We start from the raw sequence: 8,465 nt of genomic DNA, 5'->3' as shown, positions 1-8,465 counted from the left end.
TAAAACACACTTAATGCAAGTAAAAAAATGATTCTAATTCTCTTACACGAAAAATTTCGAAGAGATTAAAGATCTCTTTTCCTTTTTTAAACGTCAAAGATTCTCTTAAAGCTTTTTGCCGGAATTCCAAAATAAGAAAATTCTAAAAATCTCTTCTAAAATGTCTTTTCTTTTACGTCCGGAATTCGGCTGCTGGTCCAGCAAAAAATAACTCTCACTCGTTTTGTTTACATTTGCGACATTCGCCCTTTTGTTAATTCTATCTAGATATGATTTCTCGTTTACGCTAACGCTAACATGTTGGCATCGAAAACATGGGTGCCTACCAGCTACTTGGCGAACAGGCCTTAAAATCCAGTAGCTGGTCAAAGTAAATTGATATATACCAGGTATGTGACCATCGAGGGTTGCATTAGTGTGTGTAGAAAGAAGAAGAAATAGTTCTGAAATATGGTGGAACTTTCATGAAAATTAAAACTAAATTAATTGTAATTAATGAATGCAGCTATATTATTCCAGAGAAATATTTGAACATTTACAATGAAATGTAAGGAATATATTTTTAAGTCATTTGCACTTGTAGCCTTCTTTAATTATGCGTAAAAAATTTGAGAACATGGGTGACTAACTATTTCGATGTGCAATTGAAAAATGAATTAATGTTTCTAATACTTCACGATCAATACGGTATACGGTTGCTTAAATTAAAACACGTTCCATCCAACATTTTGCTTGCATGATGCTCTTGAATATCTGCCTTTGATGTCTTCTTTTAAAAAATAGTTTTATTCGAATAGATGCTTGTGCTACTGCTTGAAAATCCTTAAGTTGAAGTCACTGTTCCAAGATGATACGTTTTTATCATAAATTTACCCGTCTCAACACTACGTAGAAAACCATAAAAAGTAATCTTAGATTGCTACAAAACGGTCTTAGAAGATAATTAACACTTTCACCCTTATTCTGCGAGTCACGTGACTCAATACGACAATAAACCTTTGCACGGTGCCTAACCTCAACTCTGGTTTGACGTTTTTGTGTGTTTTGTTTTGATTCCATTTGTAACCTAATTTTATTGTTACTTGGGTTTATTACTTGTAATTCGTACCACTAGTTTGCGGAAACCGGAAATACCCGACTTTACCGAAGCAGGAAAATGATAACAGTTCTGTACAACTTATATTTTTGTCCTTTTTGCAGTGTTTTGCTTCTGGGTCTTGCGAATAAGTAATCAAAACAAACCCCACAACACTGTCAAACCTGAGAGGAAAAAACGCACTGACATCTGCGTGCAGTGCTTTATAGGCGAATTCGAGCAAAACTAAGAGCAACCGTTCGCTACCTGGTTGTGATTATTGGAACTACAAAAAAGTGCAATTCCCAAAATGCTTGCTGGCACCTATATGGAACTCGACTTTAAATGTAATATTTTATTGAATTACCAACAGTGGGAATGATGAAAATGGATAATAAAGATAATAAAAAGCATTACCTTTCATTTGATATATATTGTTTCTGTTTCGGGAGATTATTAGAGCTTCGCAAGTGTATTTATGTTTACGAACTGATAGGTTATATGTTTGGTTCTTGGCGCAGATGATGCTTATCATGAAAATAAATCCGTTAGCATTTGAAAACACATTGGAAAACACTGAAGACTGAAAATAATTGGTGATTCTCTATCCAGGATATGTAAACTTTACAGCAGACTCTATGCACTTTTGTTTCATGCGGTACAAAATCAAACATTAACATTTTTCTGCCATAAAGTTAATTAATTCGAATATTTTCATTTGCCTTAACGTAGATAAACAAATTTCTTCCGTAGATATTGTTATAGGGGTATAGGTATAGGTATTGTATTCCGTAGATCCGTATTTCTTTCGTAGATAAACAATATTTCGCTATATAAATTCCTGACAATTGAAAGGGTTAATCAAAAACTGCATTTTATTTCAGCTTTTTTCAAAAATGTATGGAGCTTGACAGCGATTTTACTTTTCATCACTTTTTTTATGCAGCGCCTCCAAGCGGGCGATAGCTTGTCAAAAACACCTATTGTCACTCGCCGTGACTCGCCACGGTGTGTCGAATTGAGTGCTGTCATCTAGGTGACAACCGTGTCACCTAGGTAACAACCCCGTGCCACCTAAATGACAAACCGTGTCACCTAGGTGACAAAGCGAGTCACCTAGGTGACAAAGCGAGTCACCTAGGTGACAAAGCGAGTCACCTAGGTGACAAAATGTGTCACCTAGGTGACAATTGTCACCTCATTTGCGATGACTCCAAATTAGTTACGTCACTCGCCTCGCAGAATAAGGGTGTTTAAAAGCTTACCAGAAATCAGACGAAAAATATCGCGGGCGGATAACAATGTTGCTCATGCTGCTTATTGAACAATCATGTCCGAGCATTTCAAAAAAATTCTTTTTTGTTTTACTACTTGTAGGCAAGCGATATAACGACATTTCTTTGAGACATCTTGATACCGTTTTGACGAAAAAATTTCCGCTTGCAATTTGGAATTTTGCACTTCATTGTAGTCATGAAAATACATACAGTGGTTTACCGATTTTATCTACCCATCCGAAAATTTTTGGTAGATATATTTGGAAAGTAGACAAATTTGGGGGAAAATAAATTGCTCCAAAATAATTTAAATGAACAAAAAATATTGTTAATTTTGATCATTGTCTTCAATTATGTATTATTTTAGCGTAATTTTACGCATAGGGCTTATTTTATTCATATCAACCATCAGCCATAATGCATGTCAACTCAGCAATATTATGAAAAAAGGCATATCGAAATTCAAATTGCTTCGATTTTATTCAAATTTTGTGTACTTATTCCTTTGCAGTAAATTTTAGATCCGTATTTTTAATTGGTACGTAGGGTTTTCTTTTGTAAGTCAGTTACCATTTTTCCACCTTTTTTATTCTTTGAAAATTCATAACTTTTGATCCATTGAACCGATTTCAATGATGTTAATACCAAATGGAAAGTATTTTAATGAGATTTTCAGAGAAAAATATTGGACTAAAGCCCAAACTTTTTTTATTATCGCAAAAACATTGAAAACATTCACTTTTTATGTTTCCATGGTGTGTAGACCAAAGAAATTCTAAGTATCGAGAATACAATGGAGACGCATGGCTTTTGTTTTTACTTGTAATAAAAAAGGGTTTTTGACAAAGAAATGCGTCTCTAAAATTAAACGCCTTGCGAGTCCATTGCATTTTCGAATCTTTATTTCTTAAAAAAGAGTATCTCAAAAACTAAAAATGTCAGATATTTGTTTTTTGATATCGTATGTAAACAACTAGCTTGCCATTGAAAGTATAATGAAAAAATAAAACCTTCTTTCCATTTCCGGGTTTTCGAGTGGTATATCTTTCTACTATATAAATAGTTCTACATACAGTAGAAAGGCAAAAACGAATATTTTAAATGTTTTAAGTGATTTTAAGAGTTTCAAGGCTTCTACAAAAAATGTTTTTGCAATCATAAAAAACTTTGAACGTCAATTTATTGTTTTTGTTCTGAAAAGTTCATAAAATTCCTTTTATTCCTTTTTGGTTCAAAAGATTAGAATTTTTAAGGAAAAAAATGTGATAGCCATAGTTGTTAGCGAAGACGGGGTGTGCCCATAAGCGTTACGGTATAAAAAATATCACAAAGGATCATTATAAAATGTTAAAAATATGCGTTACAAAATAAATGGAAGTTACTTTGCGTATTTGACTTCTATCCATTCTGTGTATAATTACATATCACAGATGCCATGTAGTAAACTATAAAATACAAAGAAATATTCCCTGTTATGCATAAATTCATGAAACCTTCCAAATTTTCATTCCGAAATGACAATTTAAAAAAAGGTAGATAAAACCGGGTCTAAATGGTAGACAAAATCGGGGGTACCTAAATTCGGGTGTAGATTAAACCAGGTGTAGATATAATCGGAATACCACTGTACTACTGTTTTACCTGAATCACTGCGAATATGCGTATTATTGAAATAAAACGTAACCATGCGTTTTATTCGTGTATAACGCATATGCAGTGAATATCGATAACAAACGATTTTTTATAAGTTGTGCTTTTGTTATTGCATTTAATTTGTAAAAAGTTGCATAAATAACAATTCAGTTTCACAATACAATTATTGCGTACTACTGTCACATGAAATATAACGTTTAACCTGCTGCGGCTGAGGTGGTAGTCTGACAGACACCGAAAATCCGCCAAATGCAAGAGATGCGTTATGTATTGTATTTTGATTCTAAAGCTTGCAATGTCTTTCCGACTTGGTTTATTACATCCAATAGGTTGCTGAATATATGTTCTTAATTCTAAAATAATTAAGATCTGAATATCCATAATTCAATAATAAGAATTATTAAGTTAAGTTTAGGTGTCCAGTAGACTACCACGTCAGCATAATCGGTAAGATTAGGGCACCTCAGCCGCAGAAGGTTAAGTACGTTATTTTTAGGCTGTGAACCATTTCGCGAAATTTTTAACTTTTTAGTTAAAATTTGACAGTTTGATGGTTATTTCTCCTCGAGTGGTTAAAATCAGTTCAGAATGCGAACCATTTCATATTTGACGTATTGATAGTTTTTTCGTTCAATGAGAGCCTATAAGGTGAGGATGAAAATATTGTTTATTCTGTTCGAGTTAAAATTGGATGAATTTTTGATGTTGATTTGCTTTTATTTGATAGATGAAATTCATCTCATTTCAACCCGGGTTGTTTGAACAAATTTATTATGCGATAAGCATCCATACCAATACAAAAAAATTCCAACGAAAAATCAGTGAAACACGTCGAAGCTCTCTTCCTCACCTGTGCATATCTTATTGGCTCTGAAGCGAACCATCGAACTGTCAAAACCTTGGTCAAAACGGTCAAAACTAACCATGCTCCCGAGCAGGGTTATTTTCGAAAAACCATCGAACTGTCAGATTTTAACCAAAAAGTTAAAAATTTCGCGAAATGGTTCACAGCCTTAGTGATCAAAATTAACGATATTTTCGATACAAGGGCGATATTTTTCGAAACCTTTCGAACCAACACGATACCGCGAATACAACGCATTTCGCAGTGAGTCAGGTAACACAGTAGAAATAATGTTCTAAGTATAAACATAAAAACTGTGAGAAAAAAATAGACAAATCTTGCGTATCCAACGATTTTTTTAAAAAATTAACTAATTTTCCATACAAAATAAAGCATTGCACGCAGATGTCAGTGCGTTTTTTTCGTCCCATGTTTGACGGTGTTGTGGGGTTTGTTTTGATTATTTATTCGCAAGACCCAGAAGCAAAAATGACAAAAATAGATGTTATGCATGTCCGAACCCATTGATGATCCAGCTGTCATTTCGATTGCTATTGATATTGTTCGCTCTTCGGTAAGAATTTAGCTGAAAGCTAAATTGGTTCGATATGTTAGAATAAACTCGATCGTCAAAGTGGAAAGTTTACTTTTCCCTTCGTTCCGCTAAACGAAAAGAAAGTCCGTGAGTTTTTTGCTAAGTACTTTAAAATGCAGAACTGCTATCATTTTTCTGCTTCGGAAAAGTCGGGCATTTCCGGTTTCCACAAACAAGTGGTACGAATTACCAAGGGCATGGTATGTTGCTATCTCTTTCTCATGTAGGAGTGAAGAGAGCAACTTTCAAATGGTCCTCGGTGAAGGGGAATTCCTAGCAAATTTTTTGGTTCCTGTCAAAATTAACATTTTGGTACCTATGCGAGAGACATCGAAAATGTATGAATTTGGCAGCCACTTCACCCTGTAGCGAATTACAAGTAATAAACCCACTAGCAATAAATTTAGGTTACAAAGGGAATCAAAACAAACCACACAAAAACTTCAAACCAGAGTTGAGGTTAGGCACCGTGCAAAGGTTTATGCTCGAAATCTCAGAACTAGTGTAGATGTGTTAGTGAAAATGGTATATGACAGCTCGCATTGTCATATACCTGGTATATATCAATTTACTTTGGTAGCTGGCAAGGGTATGTAATCATGCTATCTCTTTCTCATGTAGGAGTGAAGAGAGCATCCTTCAACTAGTTCGCCGGCAATTAGAATTTCCATTGAATAAAGCGTTAGCCGTCACTCGGACCGAAACGTCAGAAAAAACGGTTACACTGCAATCATATGCATTTGACGTTCGTTTCAAACCCCTGGTAGCTGGTAGGCAGCCATGTTTTCGATGCCAACATGTTAGCGTTAGCGTAAACGAGAAATCATATATTCGCCACTCTTCACGCAGGTTAGCTCTTCAGCTGTCAGTGGGGCCCACTAGAGTGACAATATACAGAGTGGCGACAATGTCAAAATTGGAATGATAATTATCTGTCAGTGTCATTCCAATCGAGCAGACGACCTATCCAACGCTTATGCAGGAAAGAGAAAGAAAAACCTTGGAAAAGCCGCATTGCATACATTTGGGATGACTTGTCGCCACTCTGTATATAGTCACTCTAGGGCCCACGACTCCTGAGCCCGCCTGATGTTAGCTCTCGTCAACGCAAAGCAAATGAGATAAAGGCACAGAGAACAGACTACCAGGTAATTAACAAAAAGTGTGTAAAAGGTTTTTATGTAATCTACGAGTAATCCTTCAATAAAGCACCCCTTGAGCAGTAAGTGGCAAACTAAATCTTGATGTCGCTGCCATCGCTGCTATGTAACTCCAGCACAAAGAAATATTGATAAAGGTACATGGATATTTTTTGATGCGTTTGGCAAACTATTTCTGGAGGGCGCTACCGACAGATTTTACACACAAAAAATCGATTACTTCCTGCGAGCCTGTTAATCTGTTCTCTGTGATAAAGGTGCCAGTTAGCTGCTGTTCGCACTTACATGAAATCCCGTTAGTTGAGTCTACCACTTACTGCTCGAGGGGCGCTTCACCGAAGGATTACTTGTTGATTACATAAAAACCAAGGGGTTTCCAATAAGGTGTATAAGAGCGTAGTAATCAGAGATTACTTTTGTAATCATTTACGAATTCTCGGGAAATTTTTCAAAGGGACTTAAGTCGCAAAATGTCAACAAACGGGTTTTTTATGTTATGTTACTATAGAACATGTTATGAAAGCACTTATTAGATTAGATTAACGAAAATCGACTCTTGAATAAGTTTAAACAATTTTGACAATATGACCGAACATCCCTACAGTTACATTTTTTACTTGCACCGCTTCGGGACGAATGTATGAAACGAATTGTCATTTGACATACGCTCTTATAAAATCAGCCGAAGTAACCTTTTTCTTCGGTGAGAAATGCACCGCAGTCATTTCCGTCATTTTGTGTGAACTTGTGGTTTTTATTCGGATAGCTTTATTTTACTTTTTCCTCGAATTTTTCTAACTCACAATAATACGAACAACGAACCAAAACACAACACTGTTTACGTAAAAGCCTTTAATGCAGCATAATATGCCTATGTTCAATTCGACGTTAGTAACATTCGACTGCATTGAACGATGTAAACATATTGACGATTTTGACGCATATAACATAACGGTTTTCAATCTGACACAACATTTTGACGTAAGGTAACGCACCAGTTTATAGCGTGCGTTACGCCAAGTGGAGAGTAACACGCTAGCTGTCATTATGTCTTATGATCGGGTGTATGTGTTTTTTACTGAACCGAAGCGTTGTATACTTTATTTTTGCTCAAAACTCAGTTATTTTTTAAAATACTTAGAATCCTTACTACAATTATACAAAACCGTAGTAAAAAGTACCGTTAGGCAGTATCCACTAAAATAAAAATTGCCGGATTTTTAAATAGGATTTAAAATGATGAGTAAATAGTTTCAATGTTGATTTTCTCAGTTCGATGCAAATGTTAGATAAGGCCATTTGAAAAATTTCCCGAGAATTAATTTGGTAGTCAATGGTAATCAGTAGAGTAATCAATAATAATCTTAAGTAATCATTGGTAATCATGATTAATTTATAGTAATCACAAGAGATTGATTACTGGTAATCAGAGGTAATCAGTAAAGTAATCAATGGTAACTTTTCTCAAAGGTGCGAAGTAACCTTTGCTGTTGAAAACCCTTTGCATAAAAACCTTCCCGCTTACGAAAAAGTCGGATGCCTGGCAGAAATCGAACAGAGCCAGTCTTCATTTTTCGCTCGATTCTCTTTATGTCAAATGTGATACTTTGAGGCAGGAGAAAAGTGGTTCATCAGTTTTGCAGTTTCGGGCAAAAGGTAAGAGAATAATATGGAACATGACAAAAAAGGTATAATTTAATTGTTAACCTGTTTATTGCACGCTTCTTGCTGCTACAATCCGCTGCTGCTAACAACCAAGAAAGGAGGGAAAGCTGAATCGGATTTCTGGCCGCCGTCATCCGTGAAAACTAGCAGAAATGCAACATCCAATTCGGGCAGAAATTTCGCCTGACGGTTTTTC

This window comes from Sabethes cyaneus, chromosome 2 (assembly GCF_943734655.1).
Source record: "Sabethes cyaneus chromosome 2, idSabCyanKW18_F2, whole genome shotgun sequence".
NCBI classification, from domain to species: domain Eukaryota; kingdom Metazoa; phylum Arthropoda; class Insecta; order Diptera; family Culicidae; genus Sabethes; species Sabethes cyaneus.
This window is presented reverse-complemented; position numbering follows the sequence as displayed.